Here is a 21,867-nt window from a genome sequence, read left to right on the forward strand (position 1 = left end):
ACAAACGTACACACACACACACACACACACACACACAGAAAAAAAAAATGACTATGAAATCTTCGCATGTTAAACCATTTTGAACACTCGAATATGCCATTTTCTCTTCCTTTGTAATACATTTGCCTCGATTCGTGCTCCTTCATTTTTATCTCATTGCATCACATTACTTTCCTTTCCAGCTATCCACTATGTCTTCTTTATTCTCATCATCTTCAATTAGTCGTCTAGATTGAATATCCTCATCGATGGTGGCGATCACTTATCCAAGATACTTTGCCCGTATTATTATGTATAATCTAATAAGATATCACCATAACACAGATTATAGGCAAACCTAGCCGTGTATAATATTTCATTTCGTTTGCAAAAGTGTGTTAAGATTACCATTCATCGAACAAAATTTAGAAGACCAGCCTATTTTATTTTTCTCTCTCTATCTCTCAATCTTTCTTCTTATCGCATAGACTCCGATGTTTCATATGCAGACCGGAAGAGCTTATAAAAAATGTTCCGTCAACTGACTTGAACATGTGTTTTATAAGATCATATAGTTGTAAGTGAATATATAATTATATATATATATATATATTCTCCACCCTTTCTCATGTCTCTCTCTCTCTCTCTCACACACACACACACGCAAACACACACACACACACACACACATAGACAAAACAATAATCTATCCCGTTTGCTGATGACTTTTATCATATATATCATATCACAGTGATATGATATATTACACAGTGATAATCACTGTGTAAGATTTAATCTCACTTGATGTGTAGTGAACAATATCTCATCCCGACATTAAGGTGTATATAGGGTTGGAAGTGAATCGTGATTGCACATAAACTTTGCAACATTAAACCCGACAGGAAACCTACAAATGCGCTCGTTGATCTCCTTTATTGATCCCATGGAAACCTAAGTCATAAGTCATATAATCATGGTCGAAATCTGGAGGCAGTCATGATAGATTAATTCAAAAAGAAAACGTCTCTATACAAAAAAAAAAAAAAAAAAAAAAAAAAATAGATAAATAAATAAATAAATCGTGGATTTCACAGGTTTAGTCATCATTAGTTGTCAAAGATTGCGAGAAAGGTGCAATGATTTAATTGAATATTGAACATCCCATCAGGCTTTTGTCAACATTATAAAAATTGTTGAAACAAAACCGAGAAACCAACTCAAATGGAAGATTAGTTCGCGAAACTCAAGTTCGATGTTGCTTGAAGTTGTTGTTTGTTTTTCTGTCATACTTATGAATGACAGCCTGCTTATAAGATCGTTAAAAGAATCTATATACTTGACCAACGAACCAAATGGAGGATCCCTGTATAGCATTCATACAACGCAAGAGCCGATATTGCTACTATGGGGTCCTATATATTCATCATGGTGAAACACAGCCCAACATAATTACGCGCGTGTATTACGCAAGAATACTTTGAATAGACCAGGTGGCCAGATTATCAGGTTACATTGTACCTCCATGAATAGTCAGAATGTTGATACAAAAACATCCCTGGACGCGCTCGTAGCCGCCATCTGAAAAGTCGGGGATTATGAGCATAATAGAGATGTTCAAAGGCCGATTACAGACAGCCAGTTTTTTTCTGCACCGGTCCATCGAATACATTATAATGAGGTGCTTCGTATGTATTATGTAACCTTTTTTACGGACCCCAATGATTTAATGGTTGTTGGGAATCGAATGTGCAAGTTCTCATGTGGTTGTTACCAACATTTATCATAGCATTTATACTTCGACAATGACATACGCTGCAATAAAGCGAGAAACAAGACATATGGCAGAAGTTTTTTGTTCTTTTCTATCTCTTTCTCTCATACGCTTAGCATTCACGGGAAATTGTATATAAAAATTACGATGTTTGATATTTTGATGCTTGCAGCATTTTCAAAGAAACCTTGGGATAACTAGACCGGTGGTGTAATGTAAAACATTTTCTTGAATAAAGAAACGATTCAATCAATATCAATATATATTTATGTATATGTATATATATATATATATATATATATATATATAAATGTATGTTTATATTTCTTAATCTATGTATATGTATATATATTTTGCCAAGATTACAAACCTATCGAGACGGAAACTGTTAATATACCGACCTATCCTGCAGCGACGATGTTTTTTTTTTTTTTTATCTCCTGCTTTGACAATGTGTAAGCTCTACATATATTTCAAGGCTTTGGGGGAATATCAGAAAGGACAAAGAATGTGTGTGTGTGTGTGTGTGTGTGTTTTTTTTTTTAAGAGAGGCAAAAATAGTAAAAATACTAATACACCATACTGATAATGTAACAATATGGAACATCTACAATGTACATTTATTATTACCTTTTGAGTGATCATCAACATCATCATCATCATCATAAACAAATGGTTCCCTTGATGTAATTATACAATAGCTTTTCTCTGTTGTTGTTAATTGTCATTATTACCATAATTATTTCTACACTGTTCAAGTTATCGAGTGATAAAGACACACATACAACCACACAATTTTTCTAATTTCTTTGCAAGGAGAGATACATGTACACACGGTGATGGTACTCCATATTCTTAGAAAGATTGCAAGTGATCTCTGCAATGTAGAAAATTGTCCATTTTGGACAGGCATGAGTGTTTACATGTAATACGCAGTTGCACAGACTTGTAAGGGCTTTCATTGAACATTGTACAGTGTGTACATCGTATCGTCTTCTCGCGATCGCTTGCAGGCACACAGGCATGGGCACGGATCCACAGACATGGACACGCAGGCGCACACATAGTCATGAGCACACACTTACAAAGGGGATATTATTATTTACAATGCATGCACGCACGGCCTCCTATGGATTCGCACGCAGGATACTTACTAGTCCACTGCCTAGACTGCCTTCGTATACCGCAAATGAGGGCGTATGAGAGAGTGAAAAAAAGATAAGAGTCCCGTGTCGGGACTAGCAGGATGCTAGATTCGCACGGACTCGCACGGTAGCGTGCCAGCACCACGCACGGTACCGTGCCAACACCTCGCACGGTAGCGTGCCAGATGGTCCGCACTCGACGGTGGCACGCAGCCGCACGGAGGCGCACTGACTGGCACGCAGCCGCACGGAGGCGCACGAGGTCGCACGGGGTCGCACGGGGGCGTACAGAAGCGCACGCACCCGCACGAGGCCGTATGAAATGGCACGGAGCCGCACGCACCCGTGCGAAACCGCACGCAGCCGCACGAAGCAGCCCCGTGCGCAGTGCGTGCGGGAGTAACATAACTTAATGGTCTGACTGTATATATATACTATATATTGTATATATATACATGTTTAAACGTATCTTAACCACAGGGATATTCCAGATAAGTACATAGCGTGTGTGAAATTGACAACAAAATGGTATTGCACTACAATCGCAGCTCCAACGATAAATCTGCACTTCTTCGAGATCTACCGAAGATAGCATGTTGGTGCAATTTATCTCTGGCGGGTCCATTACGGTTCCAAAATGTTTCCCCGGAGTGCGTTTCATTCCGTGGCAATGGTAAAGTGCGCTCTTTGTGATGTTAATAAGACCGTCATCTGCTGTCAGCATTTTCTATACTGCTGACGTCTGAAATCACGGCATATAACATTTCTTACAGCTGGGTATAGGTGGTGTTGCGTGCAACCTTTGTTTTCTTCGTGTTCTGGAAAAACTGTGATAGAAGATCTCCACGGTAACATGCAAAAACTCTTGACTCATGTGAATGTGAGAATGATGGTCACTTTCATTACAAAAGCATTGTCTTCGCAAGTTTATTACTCGATGGGCCCTTCATATTCACCATCTGAGCTTTGGCAAGTATTGAACGATAGAATGGAAAGTTTAAGTATTCGTATCTCGCGTAACCAGTGATAATAATGATGGGTGGACAGACAAAGATTTGATAAAAAGAATGTCATCTGATTCTTGTAAACTCATTTATTTACCCGATACCAGTTTTTAAAGTGAGGCAAATCTCTCTAAGGCTTTGCCATATACTGTAGATTCTGGCGATAACATCACATACCTGATAAGATCAGTTACAAGGGAGTAATGTTGATATATAGTTTATAATCATACTTCATCGCGCATGACCTCACGACTTTTTTTTTTTTTTTGGGGGGGGGGAATTTATAGGCAAATGATACTATATGGAAACCCACTTGTTTCTTACCAAAGATCCTCAGGATATTATGTACAATATCATATGCAATAATTGGCATTTATGGAACATTATGTACTATGCTAAAGTAGTCCATACACGTGGGCTTCATATACATGAAATTAAGTGAAGAAAAATACGTAGCAATTTGGTAGTTTGTCAAGAGCAACTCCACGGCACTACCACAATAAGAGTTAGTGAAGTTACCTTAATGACTACACGTCTGTTATTTTCGACATCATCCTTGCAATGGGGTGCGTGTGTGGGGGCGAACTTCAATGTACCGTTAATAATAGGAATCTTAACGCGCCGGTGAAAACATGTTTTTGTATGTTCTGTGTAATTGGTGTCCTTCATAACATGAATTCCATACGGATATACGGTTCTCTATATTATTTTGACGATATCCACCAACACGCAATGTCTTGTGAGCGACATTTTGCGGTCTATCACCTCTCCCCTTTTTTTGTTTTCTGTCTGTCTGTATGTATGTAATCCACATATCCTGTGTTTAGCACAGGTATCACAAAAGAAACCATAGATTAATACCAAGGGCATTACGTGTGTGAAGTCTGGGCTTGGCAAAGGTCATGCATTGTGCATGAACCATTTTTGTCGCTGCCTGAATGTACTCCCTGCGGATCATCTCCATGCACGCGGTATGCGTGCATACGTGCGCAGGCTGGTATATGCCATACGTGCGGTAGAATACCCTGCCCGATTCCGCGCGGGAAAATCGGATTGCTTTTGTATGTCTTGTATATCAGGTGCATGTTTATGTATCGTATGGATTTCGATTTGCCGTCGAGTGAAAATACGGATCATGTTTGTATTACCTGCAAAAGGCTTGATCTGAGGACGGAACCTGCAGCATGCACGGGTGGGGGGGGGGGGTGGGGGTGGTGGGGGGGGGGGGGCTTGGCAAGGCGAGTATGATATTATGTTGAGGTTACGGGTATACGTTTTAGGACATGGCTACGCCAAGTAAAACCACCGGCGGAGTAGAAATGCAGAAAGAATGTGTGATATCATTCATGTCTGCGAATTGGACATTTTGAACGGAGATGTTTCCACATTTCCTCAGATGTGAAATTATTGAAATTAATATTCTTCTTCCGAAATGAATAGAAGGGACCTCTCCTACAAATAGCAAAATTTACACAGAATACAAATGCAGAATGCAAACAAACCAAAAGTAAAGTTCAATTTTGCATTCGCAAACGAACGAATGAACTTTACAACTCAAACTCTTGTAACGAAAGTTTAAGTTACATCTATTACTAATTATCTAAGTGAATTTAGCCATAACAACATTTAGCCCTTCTATTTGCTTGCTGTCTCTTCATGGTCAGATATTTCTCTGTTTTTATCTAATACAGTTTCCTAGTCAAAACTTGGTTTTTGCCTTCTGAATGATGTATGATATTATGTTGATATAATAATAATGAAGTCACATATCAATAAAACAAACACATCGAATTAAAGCAATCGAATCTTCAATTATCATCATTCTGCAATGTCCTCCTATGCCAGCTTTTTTCAAGGGATGCGTTTGACTATAGTGGGCCAATAATTACCTATTTATGTTTTATCGAAATCTTTGCTATCATTCTCATTATCATTGTATTCTCGTTTGTATGTTGCATTCTTGAAAAAGTTGCAGGAATGAATTAAAATTCAGATTCATATCTAAATTTAAATGTCATTTATTTCATGGAAGCTGGAGATGGTGCTGGCCCACATTACACGCATACACACACACACACACACACACATCAAACACAAACACACAAATACTTTTTGTTTTTCAATAATCTTTATTTGATTTATATTATTTCACATTACAAAACATTCATCTTGAATGTATACACAACATATACCATGGCAATGTTTGATCAACTAAAAAACAAACAAACAAACAAACAAACAAACAAACAAAAAACCAAATGCACATCCGCCCACACATACACTCACACACACATTTACAAGCTGATGGGAGAGTATACTCCCCAAAATTACAAGGGGCATGTCCAATCATGTCTTAACTTTTCTGACCTATATAGCAACCATTAATATCATTAATGATAAACCAATTATAATATTATGGCCCACTTATATCTAATTTGATTTTGTTCCCCAAAGATTATCCACACACAAACACATCAGCACATAGGCCCTACCGACATACATGTGTAGGTCGCATAATTGAATAGTTTGAATTTAAAGGGGAAAAGAGTTTAAATTGCATTACATAATCGCCAACAACTGACAGACTGAGTCGTAATTCCCTTGTTGTTTTAATAGTTTTAACACGTCGTATTAGAATAAATTCCAACATGCACTCCCGCTCGCACCTTGTAGGCTGCCTATACTTTACATTTTACTTGCCTTTTCTTATTTGTGTATATTTTGCCTTTGTTACTCAAGGCCCATATATTTTGTTTCCCCGAGGCCGCTATCGAATTCAAGCAAATACTTTCGATCATTACTTCCCAGATATTAATGACACGATCGCATGGAAATGTTATTGATGTCACAATGGTATTTACGGTTTATAATATTGTATCGGTTTATAATTTCGTGTTCTATTGTATTACATGTATCGTACCTCGTATTCAGTTATGTATCAAATGTATGCCATGTTATATAGTAGAGTTATGTTTCGTATGAGTTTGTTTGTGTTCGAAAAATGCAGGAATAGAACAATAAACTAACCACCCAAAAAGCCATGAAGCCCATCAGAATACTATTAGAGCCTTTCCACACCATTTATTCAAGTTCAAATTCAGATTCAAATTTTATTATAGCAGCATCCACGTACAAGCATTTTAGATGTCTCCGATCCTCTGCTCAAAACTTACTCGTTGTACAATGTATCATCCGTGCAATGTGCAAAGTCTTACGGGGAAAGGGCTTTTTTCTTACAATCTGTTAAACTTGAACTTCTTTGTGTAATTATGTCAGATGCATAGGCAATTTTGACCTCTCATTTACGTATATGTAAAATAATGATTGCAGAGTAATAATTAATACTTGGTATTGTAATTTCTGTTGGTATATTTTGTATTATGTTTTAATTTGTTTGCAAAGCGCATTGAAATTCTTTTAAGTCTGAAATACGCTGTTAAAGAATTTGCTATTACTATTATTATTATTATTATTATTATTATTATTATTATTATTATTGTTATTATTATTATTACCATTATTATTATTATTATCGTCATCATCATCGTCATAACAAAACTCACAACAGAGCACAACAAAAATGAGCTACAGGAATGAATAGGCAGATGCAGAATGATGAGCTTATTCCATTGGTATTCGCCCGGACGAATCGAGTAAAATAGATTGCATTATGAATCCTACCATTGAAAGGTTTGAGAGGCAGGTGGACAGGAATTCTCTCGTTAATAGACATTTTGTGTAAGAAACATCCGAGAGTATTCCCAATAAACAGTAAGGCTGGCCCGTGAGCACGAATTCACCGCTATACCGCGGTACAGTGCATTGTTCCCTCCTCGGAAATCAATAATTATGTCAGCTGTCTCTATGTTATGACTGACTTTCCTTTTTCAGCAGAGCTGATTGTACAATACTCTTCTAGTAATGAGCAATAAATCAATATTTCATACGTTAGCAATGAAAGAGACTTTTTCTTCTTTCTACACATTGCAACCGTATTATGCAGGGCAATATTGACATTAACTATAAATACTCAGACGATATATATCGTGTGTTTATGCCTTTCTGTATCGGAGTTCTTTATGCATTGGTCTAAAAAAAAAATCAACACCACAGATTATATGAAATATGTAAAGCTCAAAATTTAAAGATTCGATACTTCAACATTGTATTTTTCGATGCCGTATACAAACATCAATTTCATGTGACTGGTACAGCATTAACATTTTGTTCCACCACCACGCACGCTTCCGTGGAAAGGGATATTTCATCATTCTGTTATCACTATTCTCGTGATAAGCGAGACATTTTGTATTGAAAAACTACAATAACGAAGAATCAAACGGTTATATAGTGATGAGCCAAAGGGAAGACAGAAGAGGAGAAATGCACGACGAAATCTTATACATGTTGTAGTTTGGTCTGCAATCCTGCAAAACTTCCCACTTTTTGGCCGCACACTCATACTAATCAAATGTACATGAAGTCTTATCTAATAACTTGCATGAAAAAAGTAAATGTTGAATTGTTGCTGCCGATAAGCGTTTGAGATGATGTGATGACAACTTCGACGTCGACAACGATGACGACGACGATGATGATGAAAGACATTAATACTATGTGATAAGCATGCTATGGGTAGAAAACGTTTGGACAGAGCCATGTCCGTCAATGGTTCCATGACATTTTCTCCTGCGTCAATTGCTCCCATGATCTATCTGCAAGCTAAGCCGAACATAAATTCTTCTCCCAAACATAACCCTAACCCTAATCCTAATCCTAATCCTAATCCTCACGTCAAACTTAAGCTAAAACTCTATCACAACCCTTACTCTAACCGTAAGTCCTCGGAAAAAGTATATGGGAGCAATGTCGCAGGAGCAAATGTCGTGTCATCCCGTCAATATCCGCTCTATCAGAATGATTATGCGTCAATTTCTAGCGCGGAAGACATAAACACAAGACAATGAGTGAAAACAAGGTGCATGGTTTTTCTTCAGACTAGCGTAAGAATGCCACCTTGTAAAGTCAAATCTCAAAAATTTTCTCACTATTGAAATCGCGTCACCTGAAAGACGCTGAGAGCCAAAAAAGTGCACATTTAGTGAAAAGTCAACTGTCGCTCTCGAAAGCTAGCAAGAAAACCAGGAAGAACAACCAGCCAGACCGAGCTTTGCAATTTACCGAATGACTCTGAGGCATATAATGAATGATTGATGAGCTGGAGCTATATTGAAGACAAATATCGAGGTCTTTTGCCTTTGGCCTGTAAATCATTGTTTGAGTGACGAGAGTTCATACCAGCTCTGTTATAACGCTCGGATTGGGAATGGGATGGGTATACAGCTAGGCAGATCGGGAAATGAGACTTTGAGGCTTAGTGGAATCATTGTTTGTTGCAGATCGTAGAACCAGGTAATCGTCCGCAAGTTCCCCGATGCAGATTACTCAGTACATTGTACTGCTATATAGGTGAATAAAGCGGAGAATGGGGGGGGGGGGGGGTGTATGTGTTGTTAGGGTACCGACCAGAAGTTAGTTTATTCATTACAGTAAACACACACACACACACACACACACACACACACACACACACACACACACACACACACACATAAACACACACAGAGACACACACACACGCGCGCGCGGTTTTAATCTCCAATTACAGGCCTTGTAATCCTTCTTTCCAGTCCTGTAACACATCAAAATATTCTTTACAACAGTATCGTTCTACCAGTGCACTATAAACCTTCACATAGTATTTACCTTTAGACAATAAACGGCGCCACTGGAAGACGCAAGTAACAAAGGAATAATTGTTAAAGCATTTTATGCAGATGATAATAGGGCACCTGTCTTTTTTTTTTCTTTTACTAAATCAGGGGTCCGCTCTGTTGATTTATAACACTTCCAAGCTGGTTGCTGCAGTAAAATTAAACTGGATGATTTATGAATGGATAATAGGCAAACTGCCCTTCAACAAGCCGCTTATGCAATGTGTATGTTTATAATCATATTTACATATCTGTGAGCAGGTATAAATATGTATGTGTGTTTCCTTTGCTAGTGAAAATTTTACTCTTATTCAAATTAATGTGCATTGTTTATGTGCATAGCACCGGGAGTAAGACAGAGATCACGAGACGAAGAGGATATGGGGGGGGGGGGGGGGGGGGAGGGGGAGGGGGTCGGTGTCTGAAAATAATAAGTAGACGTCAATCGAGCAAAGTCTTGTCTGCCTTGTATTATTGTTGCTGAATCATGACTCTGACCCTGAGAGGCGCCCGCCGAATACCTGCGCGATGTTGGCATCTCTCTGGGAGCCATCAGGTGACACTGCTCCCATGATCAGTGCGTATCTTAGGATAAGGATACAGTATAACTTGCCTGTAGTTCTATACACTGAAATTTCAGAGGACAGGGTGGACGTGGTTGCATGCGGTCTCGGCCGAAATTTGTCGTTGTTTTCCTCGCTGTCTTGTTGGATATGAAAGTTGTGGTATGTGTGGTAGTTGTCGTTAGGGTGGTGGTGGTATAATGAGTGTATAAGTAATATGGACGTGCTGCTTAAAGTGACGAGTGAGATATCGATCGCCGCGCAGACCGATTAATGATTGATTAAACTGTTAAAGGCTATATACATTTAGAGAAAAATGTCTCAAGGTTAATGAATTTCCGCTATCTCTTCCTGCTCTTTCGAGTATTCTATGCAAACATCAAACTCTCTTATACCATCAATACACAGGTGCAAGCCAAAAATTAGTTTTGAATGAAATTTATCTGAACGAAAGTAAAAAATAATTAACTCTACGCAAAAAGGCCGTTTGCAGTTGATGCATATCAACCGCTTGCATTCCGTTACTCGAGATCAAAGCTCAATCGAGCTTATCCGTGAAGTTATGCCTTTTGGTCGACAAAGAAGCGTCCTGTACAGCTTGTCGCACACACACTTTGTCAATTCTATAGATGGGATTCACACTTGTGTGAAGTATACTCACATACAGCATATGTGGCTGAATATGTTCGTTCATCGCTGTAATGGACTATGAGTATAATGACGAGTTTGACAATCATGACGATTGTATTGTTACTACTATCATTGTTTTATTGTTATCATTATTACTATTAGTATTCTTAATGTTATCATTATCATTATTATTATAATTACTTAATATTATCACCATGAGCGTTATTACGCGAAATATTCGACCAAGGAATTGGTATACTTCTTTGTAGGACGTAAGAGATTCTCGGTCACTTCTCGTCCAAAACACTCTACACGCTACACATCTCCTAAAGGAGAGTGCACTTCCCTCCCTATGTAACCTTGTATCCGACCCATTTCGTAGATTTTGTTTGAATAGTTGTGGGGGGGGGGGGTGGTATCTATACGTTTCCAGCATTGATAACCGTCTCGTGTGCATAGTCACATATAGCGGGATCATGTTGAACAGACTGGTAACGTGCAGTTGATGCCACTCTGAACATTCAAGAGTCCTTCCTTATGAGTGAGCGTGTGTGCGCGTGCGTGTGTATGATTATGAGTGTATTATGTGTGCGCGTGTCTTAAACCTCAAACATGTTAAAAGGGGTGGAGAAGATATGTTGAAGACAGAAAGGCAAGGGAGAGAGAGAGAGAGAGAGAGTAAAAGAAAGAGAGAAGGTCAGACGAGATCTTGAGGTATTACCTCAAAGTATAATCATCATCATCATTCTACGTCATTCCATGCTGACATGAGTGGCTGACAGAGCGAAACAAATGCCCTGGCTCAAGACCTTCATGTAACCGAAAATTGACAAAAACACATTATTAGCGAGAGAAAGGTGTGGGAGTTAAAGAAAGAGAGTAGGAGAGGTTTACACTGATTATATGTGTACACATAGCAGGAGCCAACATTTCGAAATATAAGTGAGTGTTTATAGCTTAAGAATTTCCCCGGTTATAGTCGTAAGACCTTTCATGCACTTTCTTCGTCAGTATTGTAACGTAAACGTGCACTGAATTGTTATATTCACCTGCCGGACAATACAGGGTGTGCAGAGGGATACAAGCTTATATTACCTTTAATTTCGTCAACTTGATAAGAATTTGCAAACGAAAATATCGACTCGAGCTTTAAACCAACCAAACCTCTCGAGGGTTGTAATGGAAAGTCGATTTTCTTCTCAAAGGTTACGCCAGCCTTCTGCACCCTGACGGCGTCCCATGTGAACTTACAATGCGCCGTCCGTCGAACAAGCTCAGTTTTGACAGACTGGAAGACCTTTCGGGATAATCATTATGAGTTCGTGTGGACAGCGAAATGTCGTATCCACAGGGCAGTTGGATGGAAGGAGGGGGGGGGGGGGGACTAGGAGTACTGTAAAGTCTAGAAAAAGGTACAATGTTTAATTACCGCGTGATGAAGGCTGAGATCAGCATAGTACCATCTAGACTGTATAGCAAAAAGGTCGTAAACGTCTTGATGTATACATGTATATCCCGTATGTTAAGATTATTAACAGCGAAATATGCCAACCTGCGCGGGAACACAACGAGTGCGTGTAATGTCTACAAGTTCACTGACGTTTCTCACAAGTGCAACAAAAGTGCAATGCTATGCACTCTATCTGCCTTCTAGTTGACTTTGACGGATAAAGTAAAAACAATCAACCTCCAGTTGAAACTCTACAGGAGATGTTTGAGAGATCTACTCATCCAAGATCCGAGATCAAAATTGAACCCTGAATAAAATTAATTATGAAAATTATTGGACTTTCACAAAGGAGTTAGGGGAGTCGCGCCGCATATACCCTTACACAATCTTCACAAAATTTCTGTTTTTGACATAAGAAAGGAATGATAATTGTGTATTTACCCCTAGCATCAACAAAGTATTGTGCTATGATGATCTGGCAACGAAGACATTCGGGTAACTGAGCAGACGTAGTTACTAGATGGTAAGATTATATCATTATAATACCAATTATGATTAGATATTTGTGTGCAATAAGTGGGATATGATATCATTAAGTGATCCCACTATATGCATGTATTGCAGCTGAGATATTTACTCTTTCAAGTAAAACCTAGATATACATAACGCTTTCATTCCATGTCCTGTTTAATGACTGACAGTTCAGTGTCTTTGACAATAACGGTCATATCGAACATAATTATATGTTACTTCATTTGAGAAACGACATGTAGTCCCACGACAGTAATGCCTACACATGTATATGCACGATATGACGAAAAATCTATAGTTTGGGGAAGTTGTAGGGCTAAACATCACTTTCAAGAAGTTTGTCATCTGTGACGTATACCAGAAGTGCAGTCCAGTGCAGTCGTGTCATATATTATTTTTGATGAAAACCGAGTTCTAAACGAGTATGGTATTAGGTCGATGAATGTTTATTTTCTCCAAGTTTTTTTTGTTTTTTGTTTTTTTGTTTTTGTTTTTTTTTGTTTTTTTTTAATGGAAGACACCGAACTGTTGAAATATTATATGTCAACAAATCGTCAGTGACGAAGGATTCCATATTGTTGTCTACGGCGTTCTGTCTGAAGTCACGATTTTGAATGTACTTTCCCAAGCACCGTCTGCCGGCATGACCGGCGTTGCGTATCCGGGTAATGAGTCTCGAATTTGAGGCACGTACCCGGATAGACAGCTACAGAAAGACACCTAAACATTAACTTGACGGACGAATACACAGTGGTGGTAGTTGGTAAAAAAAAAAAAAAATGTGAAAGGATATGATATGTTTTGTACAAGATATGCCCACATGCGCAACGATGCATTTACTCCGCACAAGAGTACAAATATTCGCACACACAGAATACATGCAACATACTAGCCTAGATTAAATGAAAAAGAAAATTTATACCAAGGTGATCACATACACTTCAATACAACTCTTTATAGGGCTCGTGAGAAGGAACGAGGAGGGCATGTCATGTAAATAGTACATTTGTACTGTTTTTTGTTTGTTTGTTTGTTTTTTACATACGACATGGTGTTCTAGACTACTCCAGGACAACCCGCTCGTTATTTTTATGCTCGAATTTGCTGCACCTTTACTTGTAATTTGCAGATACCCTCTCAGTTGATGATGAATGATTAAAAAAGAAAATAGTGGACTTTTACTGGCTCAAGATGCACCCGTTGTTTAAGACCGTTGAACTTACTCTACATTTTGATCCCCGGATCTCGGTTGAATGATCGGCCCTATAGTCCTGAAAATAATGTCAGCCACAACGATGAATGTAACTTACGTTTATTATAGTCATATAACGCAATACAGCCAATGCCGTCATAAACATGAAAACATGAAACAAACATGAAATTGCGTCTCTTGAATGAGGACCTTGCAAGATTTGTGATTTATCTGAAGCGTAAGATAAATTTTCTATTCGATATGTGCCCCTAAGGTATGATTGCATGATCGGATAGAAAAAAAAAAAAGAAACAAACGTCAATGTCTCGTTGATAAAACATCTGCTTTCTTACGTCTCCACCTATTATGTATTTTTTTTTCCAAATGTTTTTTTACGTCTTGCTTCAATTATGTTGTGACTGGAGGCGATTTGGAGACTGATAACAATAATAGCATTCGCATTCACATTCAGACATTCCTGATATTGATGATCCTTTATACCGAACGTAACGAAGTTCGCTTGCATTTCGCATCATGACTTGGCTAGACTTCGTCGAATGCTTTGCCAGGAAGATGACGCGATGTTCCCTGCGTTTTGAGGCATAACATACCGCTCTTTTGGGGATTGTATATGATTCCATCCCTGCAATTGATACATTTTGCTAAGGAGCTGGTATCAAGTCTAATCAGCCCTTATTCTTGAGGATATCTAGTAATAGATTCGGAGTTCTTTCCTTGTCATATGTGTGTGTGTGTGTGTGTGTGTGTGTGTGTGTGTGTGTGTGTGTGTGTGTGTGTGTGTGTGTGTGTTGTCATTGCATTCCCTTCCCTTTGCAATTTTTGCTCGATTATACCCCCTGATGAATTAAGCTAACGAGCTTGAATCGAGTCTAATAAGCCCTCATCCTGGGAGTGGATAGTTAGGAACAATTCTTTGTTTTTTAACCTTTCTGCATGTGAATTGAAAATCCTAAAAACTGATGAACTGGGGAGGGAGGGGGCGTTTTCTCCCTAACAGATGCATCTCATAGGATCCTGGTCGGATAGATTGCTGTAACTAATGCTATCCAGCAGAAGGAGATTGGAATGAGGAGAAAATTGGTGTTCTTAATGCCTACCCAGGAGAAGAGGGGTGACGACAAATGGTGAAATTGGTACGCTTAATGACTATCCAGAAGAAATGGGGGGGGGGGGGGGAGATGAAATAGGTGTATAGCTGATGTTACATGGCTGCATGGGAGAAGTAGCTGGGGTAAGATTTTTCAAGAATTGTGCAGGCCATTCTTTCATGTGAGAAATGTTTGCGAGAGAGGTAGAGGGAGGAAGAACACGTGCTGGAAATCTAGGTTTGTGTCGGGCTGAAGCAGAATTTGATGCGAGGGAAGAAGCAAACCGTCGCTCAAGATGGGAATGCGTATTTGCTGAGTAGTTAGATTCCTCAAAAGCACTACATGGGATCGAAGGCACCCGCTTTACTGCAAATACCAGACACGGACACGGCTGTGCCTTGCCGCCATATAGTGACAATGAGACTCGGCACCCTTAAGAAGTGATATCTTTTGAAAAAGGTCAACGAAACTGAGAAGAAAGCAGAGAGAGAGAGAGAGAGAGAGAGGGAAAGTGTGTGTGTGTGTGTGTGTGTGTGTGTGTGTGTGTGTGTGTGTGTGTGTGTGTGTGTGTGTATGTGTGTTTGTGATGTGTGGTAAAAGAGAGGGAGAAGGATGAAAAAAAATGAAGAAGAGTGAAAAGAAAGAAACAGAGTGCATATTGAATACAGAGTGATCGAGAGACAAAAAGAAGAGAAAGCGAGCGAGTAAATAAAAGAAGGGGGAAGAGAGAGAGAAAAATACCCAAAGAGGAAACACTCATGGATAGTATAGTCACTTCACGTGATGGCTAAAGTAGCAATCCAATACATTTGAGACGCACTTTTCTGTCCCCCAATCCCTGCCGTTCCCCGCACCTTGAAACAAGTCAGAAGCGTAGAGGGAAAACTACAACTCAACATCCTTGTTGAATGTATGATATCCGCAGTACGTACATGTGTCACCAATATTACGCTCTTAACCCATTTAAAAAGTTTTTGGAGCGATGGATTTCTTGAAACAGAATGTTTTGAATTTTCGTGCAGTGCTTTTTTTAAAACAAAATTAATGTTGGAAAAAAAAGTTGGTGCATTCATATCCTTATCTTTCGACACCTCATCTCGCTAAAAGTGACGAAGTCTATGTCCAGTGGTTTAAAATGGATATATGTAGATGTATAATATACATGAACGCATATAGGCCTATGTGAATGTATATTCTGTCTGTATGTGGATGCATATGTTAAGTAGTTATTGCCTAAAAATGTATATTCATTTATGTGAACAAGAATAATATATTTTGAAAGAATTCCGTTATTTATCGTTTATTATCGTACGAAAGACATTGACTGCACAAAACATTTTCTACAGATTTAGATTATGAAATGGAACAATACAATAGTTGGCGAGGGAGGAGTGGGGACATTCACAAAGAAAAGAAATCAAACGCTTCTGGCACACCTGTTTCGGCATGATTACTCATTGTGTACGTAACACACACTCTGTCAGGTGTACTCCGTACGATTGCATTAGTGGAATGGTTGATCCAGCGATCAGCAATGGCGGACGCGTCTTATACAACGATGAAAACCCGTGGAAGAAAGTTTCAATCTCGTAAATTGCCGCTTAAGGGGAATATCTCGATCTTATACTCCACGGCAATGCTTGTCTGGTTTTGTTCTGTTTTGCTTTCATCTTTCGGAGAAGAATACCTAGAACCGTATACTACTAAGGATGTACCATCATGACAGCGAAAATGTTACCATTCCAACACTCATTTTAAGTGTAACATCTACCAAATATTCATAAACTATATTACAGTTTAACCTTTGACTTGTCCGGGCTGTACGCCTTTTGTCATTCGAAATCTACAAGTAAAGCAAGTCAAATTTCTTGATTTATTCCTGTGGTGTATATCTATTTCGGTGCACTCTTTTCATATTTGTCCTCTCTTTTATGCTACGTATATGTCCCCCTCATATTCCTTTTAATTCCTCCCACCTATCTCCCATCTCTTTCTCCTACTGTTATTTTCTTCTTCGTTTTCTTCTTCTCTTCCTCTTTTCGTTCTTTTCCATTTCTTGTTATCCTTCATTCCCATGTGCCCAAGTATTCCTTGATTTCTTCTTCTTCTTCTTCTTCTTCTTCTTCTTCATGCTGACTGTAAGCACAGTCATCAATTGTTTTGACTTGTATGCACACATCATAACATGTATCAATGTGAAAAGCTTGCAAGCATGATGTAAACAAAGCATTCTTTTTGAAAAGCCATAACGTTTTCTTCTCTTTCGTCGTAGAGCTTATTGCTCCCAATATTACGCCGCGCAGTGTTTTGCGACGTTTATATATCACCCGCTGTCACCAGCATGTACGCCATAACCTGGCCAAATAAGAATATCTGAGTTAATCATGCATATACAATGTATACCCACTGAAAACAACAGCTAGTTCTCAATATCATGGTTACGAACTTTCTGCTAACAAGCTGACTGCAGCACCGTTGTAAAACCTCCTTTAGTTGTCATGACAATGTAATCATGCCGACTGCAAATGCAGTCATCAAATACTGTTATACTTCATTTGATATGTATCTAACACCTCGACCTTACCCCATGGAAATTGTGAACCACACGTGGTGTATCAAAATGCAAAAAAAAAAAAGAAAAAAAAAAGAATGAAAATGTCGAGGGCGAATGTACCCCCTCTTTTAAAATAATTTGTATGTAAACACTATATTCACTGTGTGAATAGTGTGCAAGAGTGATGTAAATAAAGTACCATTTTGAAAAGTCAAAAAAAAAAAGTCTTCTTCTTCTTCTTCTTCTTTATTAATTGCTTTATTGCTCTTTGTCCATCGCGTCCTTAACCTTTTTTCTCTTCGTCATCCGCTATTTTTTTCGTCTTGTCTGTTTCATCAACATTAATCTTTCTTTTCCTCGACTCTCCCATCTTCTGTCTTTCTCTTTCTCTCTTCTCGTATCTGTTTTGTTCTCGTCGATTCATTGTCTGCGTATAGACGCAAGGTGTTAGAGTCTAATCGGTTTAACGTTCGCGCAGATGGGCGTTGTGTTCGAGATAACATTTGACAGTGATATATCGCTTGCGTTCTAAAAACCGCCTATCACCCCCTTCGTATCGTCGCTGTGTGATCTTTGGATACATGATGCATTTCATGATCAATACTTGTACAAGATCGCGGTAGCGGCGTCACAGCCGGCTGATGGATGGAGCACACGCGGGGATGTGGGACGTGCGGCGGTTTTTTTTTTTTTCTTTCTTTCTTTCAAATACCGCCACACTGCGACGTAAGGAGTGCGTGACAGCATTAGGATAATAGGGAGTTTTCGATTGGGTGAACGAGAAGGACGTGCCGCCGAGCGCAACCGTACGTCAAGGCGTCACGTCTGTACGTTGACCCACTGCTAAAACACATTTCGATTTCGGGCGCCGGCGTCACGTCTCGTGGCGTGTGCAGGAGGCAACCAGGCCCTGTGCCTTGCGTGCATATAAGCGGAATTTGTGACTCGTTTCTGTACTTGTAATATTTATTTTGTCTTTGACTAGATGCGTATCCTGGGAGGAATTATGTGGATTTTAAAACATGATGCATGGTAAGACTACTAGGCAAATGCACTGCTGCACTAGCTAGGCCAAAAGCACCAAAATCTGTTTGCGCACAGCATTACGTGTAAATGCATGTGTGGGACTACGGTAGGCAGTTGCAAAGTGCGAAACAGTGAAAACGGGCAAATAAAGTAGGTACCAGAGGCTGTAGTTTGTATGACACCGCTGCTGCTGTGACGTATCAAGATCATAAGCTTTCATGTAATTAGAATATATTATATTCTCTCGAAAGAAAAAGGAAAACAGGTGAACTGAGCACGGATTTCCCGCGAGTCATCGTACTCATTCGCACGATACCCGAGAGGATTGTGACGTCATAGCAAGGGTGGGTTGAGCGCGGCGCAACCGATTTGGGTGGACGGTGATAACCGGGGTTAACGCGTTCGAAATTTGTGCGATGAGCCGAGGGTCGACACTCGCGCATGCGCAGTACGTAAAAACTACGTCATAACAGGGTGACGCCTGGCTCAACGTGCAAATCGAAAAGTCCCTAATGTCGAGCATGTTTAAACGCTTCCCCGAACAAGGTCATGATGACCAAGGTACTTCCTGTTTGCACTTCATAATGCCGGTTGCTAGGAAACACCACTTTCATTAGTGAATTTTACCATGAGAACGCATGTTAGAAGATTGTTTCGCTCTTCTTTCACTCTTTGTTTATCATGGTTCGCATCGCTACTGCAATATCCTTGTCTTTATTAATTTTGACTATGTACTGTAGATATATTTTGACCTTTTGGGTTTAGACCTAATATTCTTAATTATTTTTATGCTGCGAGCTTGAAGTTCATCTTGAATATCGTGGACATTGCACACAACATGATTACGTTGTACAAACGAGCAAGGAGTCATATCCACATCAGGTCTGTCCTTATCTAAAACATTCTCTTTATAGGAGCTAGAATAAAGCAATTCAAATTTCTTTGCAATTATGATGCTCGATGAATGTTTACAAATCCCATGGTTCGGTTTAATTCACTCCCAATTCACCATCATGACTGACATTGTAAAGTATAACCCTGGGCGGTGGAAAACATCTTCCAATACATTCATTAGAGTCTTTTCTTTCAGTTTGTTTTTTATTAATCCTGTCTAGATTTTTAAAGGACAAGTTCACCTTCATTAACATAAGGATTGAGAGAATGTAGCAATATTAGTGGAACACATCATTGAAAGTTTGAGGAAAATCGGACAATCCGTTCAAAAGTTATGAATTTTTGAAGATTTTGTGCAGTCACCGCTTCATGAGAAGACTACTGCAGTGTATGATGTCAAATGCGTACAACAATATAAGGAAAATATAAAGAGAATTTCGCAAAATTTAATCTTTTGAAAAAAGTACACATTCCCTTGACTCGTTACTGACGTATGTTATGGGTAATGTTATTCCCATTGCCTTTAGAAAGAGGCAAGTCAAGTGCTCTTTCATTATGCGAAAAAAGTGAAAATATGTTGAATTTTCTTTACATTTTCTTTATACTGTTGTACTCATATGACATCACGAGCCTTAGCAGTCTCCTCATCCAGCGGTTCCAACACAAAAGTTTTAAAAATTCATAACTTTTGCATCGATTGTCATTATTTTCCTCAAACTTTCACTGATGTGTTCTACTAATATTGCTGCATTCTCTCAATCCTTATTGTCCCCGCCGAACGAGTTCGAGCAGGGGACTATGAAACGGGCTCCGTACGTGTGTGTGTCCGTGTGTCCGTGTGTCCGTGTGTCCGTCTGTCCGTGCGTCCGTGTGTGATCAAAATGTTCAAAATGCTACTCCTTCGCCATTTCTAAACCGATTTTGATTCTGTTTGCTTTATATGATAGCACTACATGGGAGCTTTGAAACTTCTATACAGAATTTCAGTTGTGACCTTTGACCTTGACCTTTGACCTATATTGTACATTTTGCTTCAAAATGCTACTCCTTCGCCATTTCTAACCCGATTTTGATTCCGTTTGCTTTATATGATGGTACTAGGTGAGGGCTTCAAAACTTCTACACAGAATTTTGACCTTTGACTTCTTTGACCTTTGACCTTGATTTTTGACCTATATTGTACATTGCCTACAAAATGCTACTCCTTCGCCATTTCTAACCCGATTTCGATTCCGTTTGCTTTATGTGATGGCACTACATTTGTAGGTGAGGGCTTCAAAACTTCTACACAGAATTTTGACCTTTGACTTCTTTGACCTTTGACCTTGATTTTTTACCTATATTGTACATTTTGCTACAAAATGCTACTCCTTCGCCATTTGTAACCCGATTTCAATTCCGTTTGCTTTAAGTGATGGCACTAGGTGAGGGCTTCAAAACTTCTACACAGAATTTTGACCTTTGACTTCTTTGACCTCTGACCTTGATTTTTGACCTGTATTGTACATTTTGCTACCAAATGGTACTCCTTCGCCATTTCTAACCCGATTTCGATTCCGTTTGCTTTATGTGATGGCACTAGGTGAGGGCTTCAAAACTTCTACACAGAATTTTGACCTTTGACCTCTTTGACCTTTGACCTTGATTTTTTACCTATATTGTACATTGGCTACAAAATGCTACTCCTTCGCCATTTCTAACCCGACATCGATTCTGTTTGCTTTATGTGATTGCACTAGGTGAGGGCTTCAAAACTTCCACATAGAATTTTGACCTTTGACTTCTTTGACCTTTGACCTTGATCTTTTTACCTATATTGTACATTTTGCTACTAAATGCTACTTCCGGCGGGGACATATATTACGCACCGCGTAATTTCTACTTTTCCTTGTGTTAATGAAGGTGAACTTGTCCTTTGAATGTGATTACCCTACCAGACTCTCCAACCGAATTTCCACTGCTTCGCTTCCATTACTCGCCACTGGGGCTGATTATGTTGGAAGTGTCCATCTGAATGGAACGATACCCGGTTTATCTATTGCTGTCAACTCCGGTTACATGATGAAATAATCCTACCAGTAACATCATTTAAAACTTTAGCCTTGCTTTAAGAATATGTATCAAAATTGCCTGTTGCAATGAATGCAACAACGCGTTTCAGTAATTGACAAGGAACAATGTGTGGTCGTGATCGAGATGGTAATTTAAATTTTTTTTTAAGTTTTTTTTTTAAAGTTTATGTACT

The sequence above is a fragment of the Diadema setosum genome, chromosome 18 (assembly GCF_964275005.1).
Source record: "Diadema setosum chromosome 18, eeDiaSeto1, whole genome shotgun sequence".
NCBI classification, from domain to species: Eukaryota; Metazoa; Echinodermata; class Echinoidea; order Diadematoida; family Diadematidae; genus Diadema; species Diadema setosum.